Raw genomic sequence first — 22,077 nt, forward strand, 5'->3', positions numbered from 1 at the left:
GCCTTGTCCTCCTGGGGTCAAGTGATCCTCCCACCTGAGCCTCTGGAGTAGCTGGACTACAGGTACACACCACCACGCCCAGCTAACTTTTTAAAAACTTTTTTGTAGAGATGAGTTCTCCCTATGTTGCCCAGGCTGGTCTCGAATTCCTGTCCTCAAGTGATCCTTCTGCCTCAGCCTCCCAAAGTTCTGGAATGGTAGAGTGGGCCACTTCCCTCAACCCCATTTTAAACCTTCTTATGTATACAGTTTAGTGGCATTAGGTACATTCAACTGTTATGCAGCCATCATGGTTGACCTTTAACATTTATTTCTTTTCTTTTCTTTGTTTTTTTTTTAGACAGGGTCTCACTCTGTTGCCCAGGCTGGAGTGCAGTGGTGTGATCATGGCTCACTGTAGCCTCAACCTCCTGGGCTCAAGGGATCCTCCTGCCCCAGCCTCAACCTCTCGACTAGCTGACACCACAGGTGAGTGCCACTACACCTGGCTAGTTTTTAATTTTTTGTAGAGATGGGGTCTCACAATATTGCCCAGGCTGGTCTCAACTCCTGGCCTCAAGTGATTGTCCTACCTCGGCCTCCCAAAGTGTTGGGAGTACAGGCATGAGCCACTTCACCTGGCCTAAAAAATTTTCCGCTGTGGTAAATACACATAAAATATCTCTCTTAACCATTTTTAAGTGTAATTCCACAGTGCTAAGCCCATTCACATTGCTGATCACATTGCGTCTCCAGAAGTTTTTCATCTTGCAGATCTGAAGCTCTGTCCCCATTCAACACCAACTCCCCATTCCCATCTCCCCACAGCCCCTGGTGCCCCCCATTCTACTGTCTGTCTCTATGAGTTTGACTACTTTGGATGTCTCGTGTAAGTGGAGTCAAGCAGTGTTTGTCTTTCTGGGCCCTTTGTATTTCACTTGGCTTCATGTTCTCAAGGCTCATCCACGCTGTTGCATATGGCAGAACTTCCTTCCTTTTTGAGGCAGAATCATAGTGCCTGGGATGCACAGACCACACTTTGCTTATTCAGTCATCTGTTGATGGCCCCGGCTCATGACTACTGTGTCTAATGCCGCTGTGAGCATGACTACAAACATCCCTTCGAGACCCTCCTTTTGGTTCTGCTGGGAGTACACCCAGAAGCAGAATTGTGGGATCCACTGTGTGGTCATTCTGCTTTTAATGTTTTGAGAAACTGCCATGCCTTTTTCCAAGACAACATTCCCACCCGCAGTGCATAGGGATTCCAGTTTCTCCGTAGCCTCAATTTGTTATGATGTTTTGTTTTGTTTTGTTTTTAGTAGCAGCCATCCTATTGGGTGGGAGGTGGTGTCACATTGTGGTTTTGATTTACATTTCTCTGATGATTAGTGATGTTGAGATGATCTGTGTTCTTTTTTTTTCATCATATTGGCCAGGCTGGTCTCGAACTCCTGACCTCATGATCCACCCACCTTGGCCTCCCAAAGTGCTGGGATTTATTATTTTTTTGAGGCAGAGTCTCACTCTGTGGCCCAGGCTGGAGTGGTGCAATCTCAGCTCACTGCAACCTCGCATTCCCAGGTTCAAATGATTCTCTTTTGTCAGCCTCCCAAGCAGCTGGGATTACAGGCACCTACCACCATTCCCAGCTAATTTTTCTATATTTTTAATAGAGACGGGGTTTTGCTATGTTGGCCAGGCTGGTCTTGAACTCCTGACCTCAGGTGATCTGTCTGCCTCAGCCTCTCAAAGTCCTGGGATTACAGGCATGAACTATCATGCCTAGCCAAATTTTATGCAATCTTTAAAATACATGAATAACATGTCCATATAAACTAGGTTTAGAACAGGTTTTAATATAGCAAAGTTATGACTGATCCTTGGTTTTTATAAATTTATATCATTTTGGAACATTTATATCAATAATATACCCATAAATATAATTGAAAGAAGGTCTAGCATCACTTACCATTCGACAATGTTTCCCATACAATTTACCACATAAGCCTAATCATGTAATTAAAAAAGTCTTACTTTAGGATTTTGGTCCTGGAGAAACCTCTAAAAAATGTCAAAAGGTTTAAAGCACTTGGTTGAAACAGAATCACAGGTCATTTAAAAATAATAGTTATTTGTTTAACCAGAGTGATAATTAAAAGACCTCAAAGGCAAGAAAAAATTTATATGGATGTAAAAGCCCTAACCCTTTTAAAGTTCAGTTCTTCTAAGTAATCAAAAACCTAATAAAGACAACACAGGAATTATCTTGACAAAATGTAAACTCTTGTGTGTGTGTTTTAGGCCAGTGACTACAAAGGTAAAGAGAAACCTCCTGTAATGTGTGATTGCTTCTCCTTATGGGAAGCCCATTTAGGTAACCTAGAAATCAAACCTCATTAAGAAAGGGTATTTGAACTTAATCAGACACAGGAATAGTGTGTCCAGGGTAATGAGTATACACTACATTATAGGGGAATGTAAACAAGAAAACCAGTACCTTAAACAGGGGAATACATGGCTCTTAGTAACAGCAAGGGAAGTATCCTGGTTACATTGAACAATTCAGACATATTAAAAAAAGCTAACCAGGCACAGTGGCTCACGCCTGTAATTCTAACACTTTGGGAAGCTGAGGTAGAAGGATCCCTTGAAGCCAGGAGTTTGAGAACAGTCTGATAAACATAGCAAGACCCTATCTGCACACACACACACACACACACACGCACACAAAAGAAAAAAAAGAAAGAAAAAGAAAAAGAAATAAAAGCCAAATGTGATCAAGCCACTGCACTCCAGCCTGGGTGACAAAGTGAGACCCTATCTCTAAAAAATAAAAAGAAAGGAAACAAAGAGAAAAGCCAACAGCACAGAATCAAATTACACTGGAGGAAAACATTGCTTTTCTAGGCTGACAAGATAAACATTTAAGCATCAGATCATAACAGCAAAGTTAGAACAGGAGTTGATGAAAAGATTGAAGGAGAGAGTTATAATCCCAGCCAAACAAAAAGATATGCTTTTTCAAAGGGGAACAGAACAGAAGGCAATGATATATGACTGCACATCACATACAGTGAGGTATGGCAAAAGTTAAACTTCTGAGATATAAATTTGAGAAGTTTAAAAAAAGAAACAGATAAGAACCAAAGCCTCTTGTAATTTTATTAAGAGCAAATCAAGATTTTAAGAAAACTTTGTTCTAATACAGGGAGCCAATTTTTAGTTTCATAGTAGTGTATTTTTAATATCAAAGCTCAAAACTTAGAAATATTTTATAAGTAATTATTTAAAATCATAACTAACTTAATCACATGCAAAATTCCCTTTATAAAATCTTATTTTCATGATCCTTATCACAACTTACACAGGCCATTTAAGTCATGCGTGGACTTTTTGCTTTGTCCTATAATCAGTCATTTTCCTTTGGACAAAAAATTCACTATACAAAATTCTTTCTCATACAAAATTACTATTTCTCTATCTCTCTTTTTTAACATTTATTACCAAAAATACAACTTCATACCCATAAGCTTCTTTACATCTGTCCCTCCTATGTACTGGCTTCTTTTAATTTTGTTTCATATTTTAAAAAAATAACCTGAAAAATCAGACAAAAATTATTTTTCCTCAATAAAGAACACATTTTTATGCCTTTTAAATAATTTTTAAATTAAAAACATATTTTGGCACATTTATATACAGAATTATATATAAATTAGAATTTTTAAAAATTTTTGAAATGGAGTCTCAGTCTTGTTGCCCAGACTGGAGTGCAATGGTGTGATCTTGGCTCACTGCAACCTCCGCCTCCTGGGTTCAAGCAATTCTCCTGCCTCAGCCTCCTGAGTAGCTGAGATTACAGGCACACACCACCACACTCAGCTAATTTAAAAAATATTTTTAGTATAGATGGGGTTTCACTATGTTGGCCAGGCTGGTCTTGAACTCCTGACCTCAGGCAATCTACCCACCTTGGCCTCCCAAAGTGCTAGGATAACAGGTGTGAGCCACCATGCCTGGCCTAGAATTTTTAACTCTTAGTAAATTTAAATTTTAGTAAAAACCTAGGAAGCAAGAAATCTTGAATTGTCTGTCACATATTAGAATTTTATTGATGAGAACTGTATTATATATATTTTTTGAGATGGAGTCTTGTTCTGTCACCCAGGCTGGAGTGCAGTGGCATGAGCTTGGCTCACTGCAACCTCCTTCTCACAGGTTCAAATGATTCTCCTGCCTCAGGTCCTGAGTAGCTGGGACTACAGGTGTGTGCCACCATGCCCAGCTAATTTTTGTATTTTTGTAGAGATGGGGTTTTGCCATATTAGCCAGGCTGCTCTTGAACTCCTGATCTCAGGTGATCTGCCCACCTCCGCCTCCCAAAATACTGAGATTTCAGGCATGAGCTACCATGCCTGGCTCATATTATAATTTTTAGAAACATGTAACATAATTTTTCTTAATTGGAAATGTAAAAAAAAAAAAAAAAGAAAAAAAGGAAATGCAGACATTTAATGAATATCTATTAATGAATTTAAGATTTCAAACATAAAAAATTTATTTATAGGCATTTATCCCATTGACATTTACTTATTTAGTAAATTGTTTTATTAGACATTTAAGATAATGTCTTTGCCTAGGTTAATTATAAAAACTGAGATATGAGACAAAGTGAATCATCATTTTATAAGTTATTTTCCTGCTAACCATTTTTACAGCCTGTGAGTATTAGATGTTCACCTAAGTAAGAACTTTAAAGTTAAATATATGGATATTTTTCTGATAACTCAGAAGATTTAGCTGTTTTTATTAAACCAATAATATTAAACAATTTTTCTCATAAAAAACTACACAAAGATCATTCTGTTTCTGGCTACGTTTATAGTTTTATAGTCTTTGTGCCAAACCCTGACACCTTAAAATATTTATCAGACTAGTATAAACCTGTCTGACCATTCAACCCAGACAAAAATGTATGCTGACAATTCTGAAGATGTTTCTATTTCTTATTTTACCACTAATTTCAAAGACAGTCTTGCTCCGTCACCCAGGCTGGAGTGCAGTGATTGATTTTTTTAAATTTAATCAACAATCATGGCGACCATGAAGGGACTCAGAGCCGGCCGTCCAGGCTTGTTTGATCCTAGCTCACTGTGTAACCTCAAACTCCTGAACTCAAGTGATCCTCCTGTCTCAGCCTCCCAAGCAGCTAGGACTACAGGCGTGAGCCGCCATGCCCAGCTACTTAAAAAAATTTTAAGTAGCACAGTGGTTCATGCCAGTAATCCTAGCACTTTGGGAGGCTGAGGCTGATGGATCACTTGAGGTCAGGAGTTTGAGACCAGCCTGGCCAATATGGTGAAACCCCGTCTCTACTAAAAATATATAAATTAGCTGGGTGTGATGGCGCATGCCTGTAATCCCAGCTACTCATAAGGCTGAGGCAGGAGAATCACTTGAACCCAGGAGGCAGAAGTTGCAGTGAACTGAGATCATGCCACTGCACTCCAGCCTGGGTGACAGAGCTAGACTCTGTCTCCAAAAAATTTTTTTTTGAAATAGAGACAGGGTCTTGTCATGTTGCCCAGGTTGGTCTCAAACTCTTGGCCTCAAATGATCTTCCCACAGTGGCCTCCCAAAGCGCTAGAATTACAGGTGTGAGGCACTCGGCCTGGCAGGGCTCATTTATCTTCGAAGGAATGTGAGCCAGGCAAGAGATGTGAGGCCAGGTGCTCTGCCCTGCTCTGTCTTCAAAGCATCTTTCCGGAGAGCTACACATCTGGAAGAGTCAGGGTTTGTGGAATTTTACTGCAAGCAGAAAGGAGCACACATGGCTTCTTATATTTACTCCTTTGTCTTGCAAAAGTAACACTTGTTCATTAGAGAGGATTTGAAAAAGACAAAAATACAGAAACTAAGGGGGAAAAATCCATTATCCCACGACTCAGAAACAACCACAGTTAATATTCTGGGATTTTTATTTTGTTGTCAGCCCTTTTATTCTATTAAGATTTTTTATTGTGGTAAAATCACATAATATAAAATTTGCCATGCTAACCATCTGTAAGTGTGCAGTTCATGCCTTGTAGTTTTCAGTTTATACACCTGACACATCTTTTGTCAAATTTATCCTTAGTATTTCATACCGGGTGATGCCTTGGTGGGTGGTGTTTTAAAACTTCTCAATTTCCAATTGTTTCTTGCAAGTACATAAAAATACAATTAACTTGGCCTGGCGCAGTGGCTCATGCCTGTAATCCCAGCGCTTTGGGAGGCTGAGGCAGGCAGATGACCTGAGGTCAGGAATTCAAGACCACCTTGGCCAACATGGTGAAACCCCATCTCTACTGAAAATACAAAAACTATCTGGGCATGGTGGTGGGCACCTGTAATTCCAGCTACTTGGGAGGCTGAGGCAGGAGACTCCGTTGAATCGGGGAGGTGGAGGTCGAGGTGTCTCCAGTGGTACAGAGCTCCACTGCACTCCAGCCTGGGCCACAAAAGTGAAACTCTGTCTCCAAAAAAAAAAAATTTGATTTTTGCTGAATGCCCTTATATCCCACAGCCTTGCTAAACTCCCTTGTTCTGGCTTCTGCCTTTTAGAAAACCGACAGTTGCTCCGCTAATGATGGAGGTGTTGACTGAGTCATCTAAGCCGATCTGCTATTTCCATTTCTAGACATGAAATTGCCAGGTTGCAGGACAAGGAAGCCTTTTGAATAAGTGCTGCCAAACTGCTTCCAAAAAGAGCTGCTGACTTATACTACAGCAGGGGCATTCCTGTGTTCCCGATCCCCACCAGGCAGGCTGTGAGGTGTGGGGCCGAGCCATGGGGTTATCTGTGAAACAGCTCCCGGTCCTGCACCCAGCTCTGCCCTGCGAGCATCATCCTCATGGCTTTTCCAGGTGTCCTGTGGGCAGCTTATCTGAGTGTCAGCAAATGGAAAGAGGGCCCTGTGTGAGTTCCTGTGCATATGGCATGGAGTGTCATTTTAAAGGAGGCTTTCTGTGCTGTTGTCTAAATATGACATCTGGAGGCATTGAACGGATGGACTTTGGACAGTCAGGCAACTCCATAGTGAGGGACGAGGAGGTGACTTCCCGCCCCGCTTCTCACCCTCCTGTCAGCCCTTGCTGAGCAGGTCCCGTCCATTGCATTCTGCTCGCCCACCTAACCTCCGCAGCTGGGTGGCCTTTCCTCCTACTTGATTGAATGGTATGAAATTGCGTCTTTTTTTTTTTTTTTTTTTTTTGCCAGGTATGCTGCAATGGCTCACACCTATAATCCCAGCACTTTGGGAGGCCGAGGGGGGTGGATCACCTGAGGTTGGGAGTTTGAGGCCAGCCTGACCAACATGGAGAAAGCCCATCTCTACTAAAAATACAAAATTAGCCAGGTGTGGTGGTTCATGCCTGTACTCCCAGCTACCTGGGAAGCTGAGGCAGGAGAATCGATTGAACTTGGGAGGCAGAGGTTGCGGTGAAAAGAAATGGACTCTTTTTAATCAGAACAGCCACTTATCAGCACTTTCATATAGTTCAATGCAATTATTTAAGTCCAGCTGGTGCTCAGCATCAATTTCCTCAGCGTAAGAATGCCCTAGTTCCCAGGGCCAAGCAACCCTTCGGGGCCCAAAGCGTGGGAAACAGAGGGGTCCTCCCGCAGCAGCCTTTCCTGATCAAGTGCATCTTCATCTTACCTTCCTCATCCTTCTTCTTCTCCTCTAGAACTATCCGAGCCCTGCAGTGGCTTTTCACCGTATTCAGAGAAAGAGCCCAAGTCCTCGAAGGTGGCCCTGCGGTCCAGTGCCCCTGCCTCCAGCCTGCCCTGGCTCCTTGGGTGGCCTCCCAGGCCTGTGCTGTTGCCCACTTTCTCTGCCTGTCGCCCACACCCCTCCCTGGCCCCGGGAGCGTCGTGTGATTCATGGCCCCACGCGCCTCTCATTGCTGGAGCTGTTTATTGTCTGTCTACCCCCGGAACCAAAGGTCCAGGAGGGCAGAGGCTTAGACTGAGTTTCCCCTGTCCTGTCCCAGGGTGTGACCTGGTATGTCGCAGACACCCAGCAGATGCTGCCTGCACGAATGAATGAATAGCAGTATCAAATTACTTTTCATAAGTTCCCTTTGTTGTCCCTGTTTTGCTTGTGCCTACGGGTGTTCACAGGACACCGCTGGCAACCCAGGATCGCCTGCACCTGCTTCACTTCAGTTTTGCTGTTACAGTTCAGTATCAAGTGGATTTTGGGGTTGTTTAAAGATGGGGTCTCCCTGTGTCACCCAGGCTGGAGTGCAGTGGCATGGTCATGGCTCACTACAGCGTTTCCGTGTGTGTGTGTGTGTGTGTGTGTGAGAGAGAGAGAGAGAGAGAGAGAGAGAGAGAGAGAGAGAGAGAAATAAGAACTCCTAGGTGCCCTAATACCTGGATTCTGACACGTTTGAAAAGAGTGCTGTGCTATCCTTCAGTCACTGCTGTCCTTCAGCATTGCATATTGCTGCAGAGAAGCCTGGGGTCAGCTGGTTTTTCCTTCCTTGTGGTAAGTTGATTTTTCTGCCTGCGTGGCTGTAGGATTCGTAGTGGATGTTGTCTCTGGCTACTCAGCCCTTACCAGCTCTTCTTGCTCTCCTCTGCACCACTGGGGCTGGAAGTCTGAAAACTACATTCCCCAGACCCCCTGCCAAATGGATTCCTGTGGGGTTCTGTAATTGGAGGCACTAGTGCAGGGTTAGAGTGCAGGGTTGGCCGGGAGCAGTGGCTCACGCCTATAATCCCAGCACTTTGGGAGGCTGAGGTAGGTGGATCACGAGGTCAGGAGTTCGAGACCAGCCTGGCTAACATGGTGAAACTCCATCTCTACTAAAAATACAAAAATTAGCTGGGCGTGGTGGCGGGTGCCTGTGGTCTCAGATACTCTGGAGGCTGAGGCAGGAGAGTTGCTTGAACCTGGGAGGTGGAAGTTGCGGTGAGCTGAGATCGTGCCATTGTACTCCAGCCTGGACAACAAGAGCAAGATTCCATCTGAAAAGAAAAAAAGAATGCAGGGGTAAGGAAGGACCACTTTGCTTTTGACTGTGGCAGTAGCAGCAGCAGCTGTCTCAAAGTGACGTCATGGCAGAGGAGCTCAGGTTCAGATGATGGAGGTTTTGCAGGGTGGAGGCCATCCAAGCCCATCCCCGGTGGTGGCTGTGCAGTAGCTGGGGTGACTAGGTCAGGTTCCTGTGGGCGTCTCACTACTTCCCACAGGTCCGGGTTGCTAGGCAGCACCCCCACTCCCTTGTATTCTGTACAGATTCTCTGCATTAAATCCTTCCTGTTAGAAACACACAGAGTGGCCTCTCTTCCTGTCTGCACCCAAGTTGATCTACACGGAGCATCAGGAGTGCACCCAAGAGAAGGACCCCGATCTGCACTCTGCAGCCGCACCACGCAGAATGGGTCCAGATGAGCATATGGGAAGTTGTGTTGCTCATATAATGAACTTTCTGAAGAGGGCAGGGCAGGCACAAGCTGGTCCTGAATGGCTGAGCAAAGAGGGCGTGGGTTGCTTTGGTGTTTATTGGGGACAGAGCTGGGGCTGGAGTTTGCGTGGTTTGAACTTCCTGCCTGGAGAGAGACAACACGGGATTTCTTATTGGCTTGCTCAGATGCAGGGCAAAAGGCTGCGGGGGAGGGGCTTACCTGAAAGCTGTCAGCTGCCAAAGAGAAAAATCGGAGTCAGACTCTATGATAACCTGGGGTTGGTTCACAAGACTGGGCTCGAATGTGGTGATGGCCTCATTCTAATGGGAAATAGAATGCAATAGCCCATATCATCCCTGCGAACATTTACCCAAATGACCACCATCTGCAGTTAAGTGCTACATTAGATGGTTGGGGACATGCATCCGTTAGGCACCCAGTGCTACATCACAGCGCCTCACCTCTGTGGCGGAAAACTTGAAGTGGACACGTACTGTTGCTTGGGAGGTTCTGGCTCAGCCAGGGTTCTGCTGATCTGGGCCTGGTCTTTGCTGAGCTTGCTATGAGCCTGTGGCCACCTGACAGGTCAACTGAGGCTTGACCAGTGTAGGGTGGTCTCGCTGTCATCTCTGGGAATGGTTGATGGTCAGCTGGGGCAATGGGAGTGACCCAGCCACACGCCTCTCATCCTCCAGCGCTCTAGCCTGGGCTCGTTCCCATGGCAGCATAGCAGGAAGAGAGGGAGGAGTGCTCACGCCCGGCCTTTCTTCTCTCTCTCCTTCCTCTCCTTCTCTCCAGCTTTATTAACATATATTTCATATACCATAAAAATCCACTCATTTCCAGCATACAATTCAATTACTTTTCATAAATGGGAGTCATGCAATCATAACGACTCTAAGCCAAAATGCCTGTGTCGCCCCAAAAGGAGGCTGCACTTAACAATCCTAAGCCAGAACACCTGCATCACCCCAAAAGGAGGCTGCACTTAACAATCCTAAGCCAGAACACCTGCATCACCCCAAAAGGAGGCTGCACTTAACGACCCTAAGCCAGAACACCTGCATCACCCCAAAAGGAGGCTGCACTTAACGACCCTAAGCCAGAACACCTGCATCACCCCAAAGGGAGGCTGCACTTAATGACCCAAGCCAGAACACGTGCATCACCCCAAAAGGAGGCTGCACTTAATGACCCTAAGCCAGAACACCTGAGTTACCCTAAAGGGAGGCTGCACTTAACAACCCTAAGCCAGAACACTTGCATCACCCCAAAAGGAGGCTGCACTTAACGACTCTAAGCCAGATCACCTGCATCACCCCAAAAGGAGGCTGCACTTAATGACCCTAAGCCAGAACACCTGCATCACCCCAAAAGAAGCCTGCGCATAATGACTCTAAACCAGGTCACCTGCGTCACCCCAAAAGGAGGCTGCACTTAACGACCCTAAGCTAGATCGCCTGCATCACCCCAAAAGGAGGCTCACATAATGACTCTAAGCCAGATCACTTGCGTCACCCCAAAAGGAGGCTGCACTTAATGACCCTAAGCCAGAACACCTGCATCACCCCAAAAGAAGCCTGCACATAACGACTCTAAGCCAGATCACCTGCGTCACCCCAAAAGGAGGCTGCACTTAACAACTCTAAGCCAGAACACCTGCATCACCACAAAAGGAGGCTGCACTTAACAACCCTAAGCCAGAACACCTGCATCACCCCAAAAGGCGACTGCACTTAACGACCCTAAGCCAGAACACCTGCGTCACTCACCCCAAAGGGAGGCGGCACTTAACAACCCCAAGCCAGAACACCTGCATCACCCCAAAAGGCGACTGCACTTAACGACCCTAAGCCAGAACACCTGCGTCACCCCAAAGGGCACCTGCACTTAATGCACTTAACGACCCTAAGCCAGATCACCTGCATCACCCCAAAAGGTGGCCACACTTAACGACTCTAAGCCAGATCACCTGCATCACCCCAAAAGGCGGCTGCCTTTTTGCAGCCACTCCCTGATCCCACCTGAAGTTCCCAGGGACTGAACCATTCAATTCATTTCCCGCCTCTATAGATTTGCCTTTTCTGGACGGTTTATATTAGTGGGATCATAAAACCTGTGGTCCTTTGTGCCTGACGGCTTTCACTCAGCATAATGTTACGTTATCTCATGTATCGGAACTTGGTTATTTTTTATGCCAAATCATACCCCGTTGCATGAATAGACCACACTGTTTCTCCATTCACCAGTTGATAGACACTTGGGTTATTTCCAGTTTGGGGGCTGCTATGAATAAAGCGGCTATAAATATTCATGTACAAGTTTTTGTGTGCAGATATGTTTTCATTTCTCTTGGGTGGATACCTAGGAGTGGGACTGCTGGGCCATCTGGTGCCTCTATGTTTAACAACTGAAGAGCCTGCCAAACTGTTTCCAAAGCAGTCGCGGCACCATTTGCTTTCCTGTTACCAATGTGCAAGGGTTCCAGTTTCTCCACAACCTCTCCAACTCTTCCCTGTCTTTCTGGTTACAGCCATCCTAGGGTGTGTGCAGTGGTATCTCGTGGTTATAACTTGCATTTATCTATTAACTAATGTTGCCAAGTATTTTTGAAAGCATCCGAATATGTCCTTTGGAGAAATATCTCTTCAAATCTTTAGGTCATTTTAAATAGATACAGGCACACACATATTATGAATACAAGCCCTTTAGGGAATATACAAGATTTGACTGTTTTCTCCCAGGTTGCAGAAGTCCAGGGAAAGTTGAATCTAGAGCCTAACTAGGTCCCGTATGTGAAAGTTAGCATCAACTGGGGGGAATAGGGCCCGGAGAATCAGAATGAGAATATTACCTGGGTTGGAATGAGTCTGATGAACTTGAACTCCCAACCTCCATCCAGACTCTCTGACTGGCAAAGCAGCCCCTCCTGCCCTCTGTGTAGACTGGCCTTCCTTTGCTTGGCAGGTGAGTGGTACAGATTTTAACCCTGCCCAACAGGAGGTCCAGTCTTTGCTCCTGGGTGCTGATCTCTAGGTCCTTAGAATGTCTGGCCTGATAACACGGTCTTTATTTCTGTGGAGGTTTGCAGACTCCAGACAGTCTGCATTTACAGTGTGATTTATGTGGGAGTCTAGGGTCACATGGGATTGCCTGATGTCCAGAGAGACCAGAGACTGAGGTTGGCCAGTGGGCAATCTGCCATTGGAGTCAATAAAGGCTCAAGTGAGCTTCCCTGCTTGGCCATACTGCATGCAGACTTTCACAGGACAATACCAAGAAGTCGCACCAATCACAGCTCTGTAGGGAGAGGAGAGCTGGAAGCTTGCGCCAGGTGTCTCCTGGTCCCTGATCCCAGGGCCTTGTCCTTTGGCTGCTTTTAATCTGTATCTTTTTGCAATAGGAAATCATAAACATGAGCTTCATAGCTTTCAGTGAGCTCTGTGGGTCCTTCTGGTAAATTGTTGAACCACATAGTGATCTCAGCAACCCCCAAAACCTACAGTGGGTGTCAGAAGTGAGGGAAGTCTTACAGAATGCAACCCCTAACTTCACACCTGCCCGGTCATCACCTTTCCCAAGGCAGTTGCTTGCTGGGGGGTTCTCCCTTTTCACAGTCCCAGCATCCCTTTTTGACTCCAGATTTGTAACTCAGGGCAGATCCCAGCATGCTCTGTGGGAACACATATAAAGTCTAAACCCAATGAGAGATGGCTGACACCCCAAAATTCACATGGGTAGAAACCCTTGGGTTGAGTGTGGAGATGGCTTCTGTCTTAGTCTGTTCGGCCTGCTTTAAGAGACTACCATAGCCGAGGTTTATAAACAACAGATATTTATTGCTCACTGTTTTGGAGGCTGGAATTCTGAGATCAAAATGCTGGCACGTTCCGTGTCTGTCAAGGGCTTGTTCTTCATATGTTCTTCATAGTGGCTTCTTACTCTGTCCTCACGTGGCCAAGGAACAGCTTCCTAGGGCCTCTTCTATAAGGGCACCAAACCCACTCATGAAGGCTGTTCCCTTACGATGTAGTCACCTCCCCAAGGCCTCACCTCCTAAGACCATTACCTTGGCGGTGAAGACTTCCACATATGGATTTGGGAGGATTCGAATAATCAGTCCATAGCAGCTTCCAAAGGGGGGTCGTCCACCACGGGTGGATCTGGTCACGCTTATCTACGTGTATTTCCTTATCAGAGCTGCCTGCCTGGAGGAGGGGTCACTAGTTAGGTTGGTTAGGCAGCCGAGACACGCACTCAGTGGCCCTCACTGAGGTCAAAATACCGCATGCCGCTGGTGTAGCTGAGAGGGAATGAAAGGGAGTAGGGAATGGGATCCTGGAATGGTTTTATCCTGCATAGCTCCTCCCTGCAGCTCCAAGCCTTGTAGATGTTCCCACCTCTTTGTGGGTGGATCATTTCCCCTGAATGGGGAAAGGAATTTTGCTCTAGAGCTCAGCATCAGAGACTAGCTAACCACGTCACACTTCATTCCTTTAACAGACGCTCCACTGTGTTCACCCTATGCCAGATCTTGCTCTGAAAACTTTGCAAAAATAATTCACTTAATCAAGCCGCAGCACCACGGGTGTTTTGCTGGTGATATTGTTATTATTCCCATTTTGCAGGTAAGAAATTGGGGCACAGAAGGGCTGCATGCATGGCCATGGCCACATGGCTGACAGGCATCCTGACCTCTTCTGGGTCACTTGGCATGAAGCTCCCACCTCCACACAAGAGGGAGAGGCCTCAGGCCCGCACCTCTCTCCTTGGCATGAATTTGGTTTTCAGATGTCCTGTGAGCACATACATGGACAAGAAGCACGTGAGCTTCCCCAGAGCAGACAGAATTCTCAAGGATGCCATGCCAACTCTGGAAGGGTGCCTGTGTTGGGCGCCTCTGCCCTCTCTTGTCCCCCTTCCTGAGGGACGGACCCTCACAGGCCCAGCCTTGTGCAGAGCCCAATTCCAGTCTCTGTCTGGGCAGAGCCTGTGGCCCAGCTGTGTCCCCAGAGCCCAGCGCCTCCCAGGCACAGCCGTTCCCCTGCAGGTCCACATCTGCTCATCTGCGTTTGGTCCCATTCCTCCTTCTGACCTCCCAACTTGGCTATGAATTTTATCCTTGTTTTAGAAAATCAGCACTTCTGGTGCTGGGGTATAAACAGAGCTCCCGGCCCTGCCTGTTCAGGCACCTTGGGCAGGAGAAACCAGCCTTTCACCCGCGGCCTGGGGATCCACTCCAGTCTCTCCAGCTACAGCAAGGATTCTGTTGTCGGGAAGCACCGGCCCACAGAACATTCTCCTGGTGCCTGAGCAGTGGACATTTCAAGCTGTTGCTGTGGAGCCACCTGTGTGCAGGTGTTTCTGAGGGATGGCTGTATCACTGTGAGTGTACCGTGTCAAGAGCGAACACGTTTGAAGGTGTCAGTGGGGGCAGCGGCGCTGCTCTGCAGAGGCTGCACTCCCGTGTGAGCTCGCCCCGAGAGGGAACAGAGTTCCCTTCCCAGCACTGTGAGTGGGTGGGGCGCCTATGAAGAACAGAAATATGTGACCTTATTTGTACCCCGAGCTGGCAGAACAGGTTGCACTGGCTATGTTTGTCTATAGTATCTTTTGCCATGAGATATTTTTAATTTTTACATGGATAAATCTGTCATTTCTTCCATTATGTATTTTGCAAACTTTTTTTTTCACATTCAGAGTTAATGGTGGTGTCTTTGCTGAGTAAAAGTCTTAAATGCTTATGGTCAAATCTGTCCATCATTTTGGGATATACATTGCAAGAAGTGTTTCTCAGTTTGTTCACTGTGGTTCTCTTGTGGATCAAAAGTTTGGAATTTTTGTGTAGTCAGGTCTGTCAGTCTTTGTGGCTTCTGGGCTTTTGTTGGAGGGGGGTGTTGGGGAGGACCACAAATAATGGCCCATGGCCCATCCCCCTACCCCACCTTACACACACACCAAATTCAGACCAAGTGAGACCCATGAGTGAAGCTGGTGGAAATGAAAATCTGGTTCAGGGCTTACAGGGCTGGGCTGAGACTATGGATTGTATAAGCAGCTGCCATGAGCTCCAGCATGCCCCTCCAACAGACACCCTCTGGTGACAGTAGGATGGGAAAAATGAGGTAGAGTCTGTCATGTTGCTTCCCTTGTTTTCCACCAGCAAACCCAGACAGGGAGATGGTCAGCACTTCTGAGGCAGCAGTAACAGAAGCCTCAGAGTCTCATCCCTAGACCTCATGTCAAAGGATATTCATTTTGCTGTTATTTGTCTTGGCTAGGGGAGTATGGTCCTGGAGCCAAACATAGGGGCATCTTCTGGTTTCCCCAGCTTCTAGATTGTGGCAGGAATGGAAACTTCCTTGAGAGGTGCATTGAATATCTTTTTGCCGTGTAATGAATCATCCCAAAGCTCAATGACCATGCATTCAGGTCATGATTCTGTGGGTTGACAATTTTAGCTGGGCTCAGCAGGATGGTTCTTCTGCTCAGCCTGGCTGAGTTCACTCTTGCATCTGTGGCCAGCTGTTGGGTCTGCACTTAGTTGTTGGGTCAGCTGGGGTCTGGCTGGTTCTTGCGGGCATCACGCACAGGTCTAGCACTTGACTGGTTTGGGGCTGGGTGCTTCAACACTTACTCAGTTTCTCAGCCTTGCTAATACTTGTTCATGCTGTCCCAGCTCTCCAAGAGCAGCAGAGCAGGAGCTGCACGGCTTTACTTTGAATATCTTCCTTGGTCAAAGCTAGTCACAGGTCAGTCCCTAATGAAGGGGTAGAGGGAGGCGGTGAAATTGATCTACTGCTTGACTGAAGGAGATGGTGAAACAGTTAACTAAGTAACCACCCATGCTCACCTGGAGTGGAGTGCCTGCACAGTGTGGGTCTGGTGATAGCAGCATTGTACAGCAGGCAGGAGGAGCAGAGGTGTGCTGAGGAGCACCACAGTGTGGGACGGGGCGGCTGCCCTGAGCTGCACTGGAGAGTCTAAGGAAACAAGATGACATGGTTGGGATTTTCAAATGCGGAGCTCAAGGCATGGTCAGAGAACAAGACGGTTTCCACGATCACTAAAAGGATCTCTTATCTCTGAAGGCTGTTGCGTTTGATGTGCCCTTGAATCAGCCCCAGGGCATAATTGGGAGGCTTGTTGAATGCTGATGTAGACTGGACTTTCATCCGCCCTCAGGTCTCTGTGAAAATCAGGGCATTGACTGGGAAGTGTTGGACCCCAGTATCAGGAGGGAGGGTGGCGAGCTGCATACCCTAACAATCACACCAAGCAGAAGTAGCCCCTGTTTGACAGGTCTGGTCCTGCCTTGTTTGGAGACCTCGATGTGGCCTCACCTGATGTGGTTACTTTGCAAGCAGGTGCTGACTTCCATCCCACTCCACCACCACCACCCTCACCGCTTCCAAACCTACAATTAGGATCAGATCCCGGCACGTCCCGGGGGATCAGCACAAACCTAATTTGGAAAAAGAAGGCTTACACATGAAAAGGTTTGCAAGATTTGTCATTTACATTGTTAGAAGACTGGGGGTGTTGGGGCGTGGCTTCTGCAAACACTAGACCTGGGAGGGAAGCACGAACTTAAAGATTAGATGGAGCCTGTCGAGCTGTGTGCATTTACAAGAGATTCTGAATTCAATATTTTTAGCTCGAGAAGCTGGAAATGCTTCTGAGGCTTTTCTTCATTGGTTGATTGATGCCTGAGCTCCAGAATCACCTCCATTAGTGGAGCCTGAGCCTCTGAGTGTCTTGGCATGATGTGCAGGAAGGGGTGCAAAGTGAGGAAGGAGGCGCTCACCCCGACTCTCCCCCATGAAGACCCTGAGGAAAGGCCCCTCACGACAGCCTGGGAACCATGTGAGAGCAAACACTGCGGCATTTGGGCCAACCCGAGGCTGCCCTCCTCGGTGGGAGCGAGAGGGAGATGCTAAGGTTAAGGTGGCTCCCTGCCCGCAGTGGGCATGCGGGGCAACCACCTCCTAAAGGGTCGGATCGTAGAGGCAGAAGCAAAAACGAACGGACTCGGGTTGGTTAGAACGAATGAGTAAGTCTAGGAGATCACTATGTGAGGATTAAGTCAAAATAAAATACAAAAACAGTGAGAAAACCCAATGAAAGACAAGAAACAGGCACTTGTCCTCCAAGTCGCCCGCCTGGCCCTCTTCCAAGAGCGCTTTCCTTCCTGTCATTCCTGCTCTAAAACTTTTTAATAAGCTTTTGGCCCTGCTCTGAAACTGGCCTGTCTCTCCTTCTGCCTGGTGCCCTCAGTCAAATTCTTTCTTCTGAGGAGGCAAGAACTGAGGCTGCTGCAGACCTCTGCGGATTCGCCACGGGTAACTTGGATACCCGCCACCAATAACACATGTTGGTGCCCTGCGACTTGGATAATTCTGCTGCTAGCACACTTTGCTGTGTGACTCCAGCACGTTCCCCAGTGGTAAGAGGCCTCTACAACTCACCTTCTTTGGCTGGGGGCGTTCAACCCCCATATGCAGTTTTCTTCTCCCCTTCTTCCTGCTGACTAACCAATCCCCAGAACAATTCCTCTTGGCCATAAGTGACTCTGCTCCCCTGGCAGGTGTCTTGCAGGGGTGGGGAGGACTTCAGGTCCTCACCAAGCAGATAGGAGGAACTAATTGGCCCTCCTGGGCAGAAGGCTCTCAAGAGTGGTGAGGCTAAAGCTTAAAACCCATGCAATGTCTGGGGGTTCCCTGCTTTTTCAAAAAAAATTGGATCCTCCCCGCCAAAAAAAAAGAAAAGAGAAAGTTGAAATATACAAAAGAAGAAAATAATCCCAGATATCAAAAAGATGGTTTGAATTATAAGAGCACACTTTGATGAACACCAAGCAAATAAATGAGGCCTGGTTTCGACATTATTCTTACAGAAAATAATATTACAACAGATCTCTGAAGAGATTTAAAAACCTAAGCACACCAAATTCTTAAATGCAGACCATTTTAAAAATGTGAACCGTTTTTTTTTTTTTTTTGAGATGGAGTCTCGCTCTGTCGCCCAGGCTGGAGTGCGGTGGTGCAATCTCAGCTCACTGCAACTTCCACCTCCCAAGTTCAAACAATTCTCCTGCCTCAGCTTCCCGAGCAGCTGAGATTACAGGAGCTGCAACCTCACCCGGCTAGTTTTTGTATTTATTTATTTATTTAGACGGAGTTTTGCTCTTGTTGTCCAGGCTAGAGTGCAATGATGTGATCTAGGCTCACTGCACCCTCCACCTCCCAGGTTCAGGTGATTTTACTGCCTCAGCCTCCCGAGTAGCTAGGATTACAGGCACCCGCCACCATGCCCTGATACTTTTCTGTATTTTTAGTAGAGACGGGGTTTCACCATGTTGCCCAGGCTGGTCTTGAACTCCTGACCTCAGGTGATCCACCCGCCTTGGCCACCCAAAGTGCTGAGATTACAGGCGTGAGCCACTGCACCTGGCCTGGTTTTGTATTTTTAATAGAGACAGGCTTTCACCACATTAGCCAGACTGGTCTCCAACTCCTGACCTGCCTGCTTCAGCCTCCCAAAGTGCTGGGATTACAGGCATGAGCCACCAAGCCTGGCCCCATTTTTCATTCTTAAAAATGTTAAAAAAAATTTTTTTTTTGAGACAGCTCACTCTGTTGCCCAGGCTGAGGTGCAGAGGCACAATCATAGCTCACTGCAGCCTCCACCTCCTGGGCTCAAGTGATCCTCCCACCTCAGCCTCCCTCGTAGCTGGGACTACAGGTGCAAGCCACCATGCCCAGCTAATTTTTAAATTTTACTTTTTGTAGAGATGGAGTCTCACTATGTTGCCCAAGCTGGTCTCAAACTCCTGGGCTCTAGCAATCCTCCCACCTTTGCCTTCAAAGCACTGGGATTACAGGCATGAACCACTGTGTCTGGCCCCAGAGTGTGGTTTTTAAAAATGTGCCGCTTGATCCTATTTACTAATATTTTATTTAATATTTTTGCATTGGCCACTCAGTGGCTCACATCTGTAATCCCAGCACTTTGGGATGCTGAGGTGGGAGGATCACTCGAGCCCAGGAGGTGGAGGCTGCAGTGCACTGTGACTGCACCACTGCACTCCAGCCTGGGCAACAAGTGAGATCCTGTCTTTAAAAAATCAATCAATAAAAATAACATATTTTAAAAATAATATTGATAAAACTCCAAAATGTAGCACAATAATGTAAAATTCAGGCTATAATGACAATCATTGCAATGTTATTGTCGTTTGCAATAACGACAATGTAAAACATTAAATAAGATATTAGTAAATAGGATCAAGCAGCACATTTTTTTAAAGCATACTCTGGAGCCAGGTACAAAGGCTCATGCCTATAATCCCAGTGTGTTGAGAGGTCAAGGTGGGAGGATTGCTTGAAGCCAGGAGTTTGAGACCAGCCTGGGAAAGGTGGCAAGTCCCTGGCTCTACAACGCTTTAAAAACTTGCTGGGCGTGGTGGTGCACACCTATAGTCCCAGCTACTCAGGAGGCTGAGGCAGGAGGATTATCTGAGCCTAGGAATTGGATGTCACAGTAAGCTGTGATCACGGCACTGCACTCCAGCCAGGGTGACAGAACAACAACAACACACACACACACACACACACACACACACACAAAGGCCGAGTGCGGTGGCCCACACCTGTAATCCCAGCACTTTGGGAGGCTGAGGCAGACGGATCACCTGAGGTCGGGAGTTCAAGACCAGCCTGACCAACATGGAGAACCCTGTCTCTACTAAAAATACAAAAATTAGCAGGGCATGGTGGTAAATGCCTGTAATCCCAGCTACTCGGGAGGGCGAGGCAGGAGGATTGCTTGAGCCCAGGAGGCAGAGGTTGCGGTGAGCCGAGATCACGCCAATACACTCCAGCCTGGGCAACAAGAGCGAAACTCCGTCTCAAAAAAAAAAAAACAAAAAACAAACAGCCCCCGCTGCCCCGCCACAGACACACACAACTAAACTCTGAGATTGAGTGGCATCTATCATGGAATCATGGAATGTGAGAGGATGGCTCTTTTTTTTTTTTTTTGAGACAAAGTCTTGCTCTGTCACCCAGGCTAGAGTACAGTGGTGCGATCTCAGCTCACGGCAACCTCTGCCTCCCAGGTGTAAGCAATTCTACTGTCTCAGCCTCCCAGGTAGCTGGGATGACAGGCGCATGACACCACGTTCAGCTCATTTTTTTGTATTTTTAGTAGAGACGGGGTTTCACCATCCTGGCCAGGCTTGTCTCCTCAGGTGATCTGCCCGTCTTGGCCTCCCGAAGTGCTGGGATTACAGGTGTGAGCCACCGTGTCCAGCCTTGACTTATTTTCTGGAATAAGTGAGAGTAAGTGGCCGACTCGATGCCCCATCACCCTCAAGTACTTTAGTGTGTGGTTCCCACAGCAAGAATATTCTCCTCAATAATCAAAATGCAACTCTCAAAGTCAGGAAACAGGCTGATAGAGGAGTGCCCTCTAGTTCTCACACGCCCTGCACAGATCATCAGTCTCCTCACACGGTCCCGCCTGGAACTGCACGCTGCATTCGGTCGTCACATCTCTCCAATTTCCCTCCGTTTGGATTAGTTCTTTAGTATTTCCTTGACTTTTATGTCCTTGAAACATTGGAAAAATCACACGCCGGTGACGTCGTAGGAGGTTTCTCAGTCTGGATCTGGCTGATGCTTCCTTGTTGTTAGATCCAGGGTGTACACTGTTGTTAGGATCATCTCAGAGGAGCCGCTGTGTTCCCAGGGCACCCCCTCAGGTGAACACACATCTCACTTTGCCCCGTCACAGATGAGCTGCACCTCGAGCATTCTCAGAATGCGAAGTTGCTCTCTCTCCCTCTGTAATGGCCAAGGATTTTGTGAGGAGGTAAATCAAGACTATGTAAATATCCTAGCCCTCATAAGTCATGTAATTGATAAATATCAGAATGGACTCATGAAGTCCTATTTATTCAATGCATTCTCATTGTAACTTCCAGTATTTATTTTATAGCTCAGATCATCCCAGGTTTGGCCACTGGGAGTGCCTTTAAGCTAGCTCCTGTGTCTTTTCAACATGCCCCTTCATTTGTTTTTTGTTTGTTTTTTTGAGACAGAGTTTTTCTCAGTCACCCAGGCTGGTGAACAGTGGCCCGATTACAACTAACTGCAGCGTCCACCTCTTGGGCTCAAGGGATCCTTCCACCTCAGTCTCCCAGGTAGCTGGGACTACAGATGCTCCCTACCAGTCCCGGCTACTTTTTCTTTTTTTGAGATGGAGTCTCGCTCAGTTCCCAAGGTGGAGTGCAGTGGCGTGATCTCAGCTCACTGCAACCTCCACCTTCCAGGTTCAAGTGATTCTCCAGCCTCAGCCTCCCAAGTAGCTGGGACTACAAGCATGCATCACCGTGCCCAGCTAATTTTTTGTATTTTTAATAGAGACGGGGTTTCACCATGTTGGCCAGTATGGTCTCAATCTCTTTTCTCATGATCCACCCACTCGGCCTCCCAAAGTGCTGGGATTACAGGTGTGAGCCACCATGCCAGGCCAACCTCGGCTAATTTTTACAAAACTATTTGTAGAACCAGGGTCTTGCTATGTTGCCCAGGCTGGTCATGAAATTCTGGGCTCAAGGGATCCTCCCACCTTAG

At 46.9% G+C, this 22,077-nt stretch overlaps 1 long non-coding RNA gene across 1 annotated transcript; it reads right to left on the bottom strand.

Moving 5' to 3' along the window:
• Positions 1-67: 67 nt before the first annotated feature.
• Positions 68-22,077, bottom strand: LOC116542596. The gene is made up of 3 exons (XR_004265280.1): positions 21,995-22,077; positions 18,961-18,964; positions 68-86 (listed from the first exon to the last, which is right to left on the bottom strand). It is a non-coding gene; the product is annotated as an uncharacterized LOC116542596 (long non-coding RNA).

The sequence above is a fragment of the Sapajus apella genome, unplaced genomic scaffold, assembly GCF_009761245.1.
Source record: "Sapajus apella isolate SASKATOON/1434 unplaced genomic scaffold, GSC_monkey_1.0 scaffold170, whole genome shotgun sequence".
Taxonomy (NCBI): domain Eukaryota; kingdom Metazoa; phylum Chordata; class Mammalia; order Primates; family Cebidae; genus Sapajus; species Sapajus apella.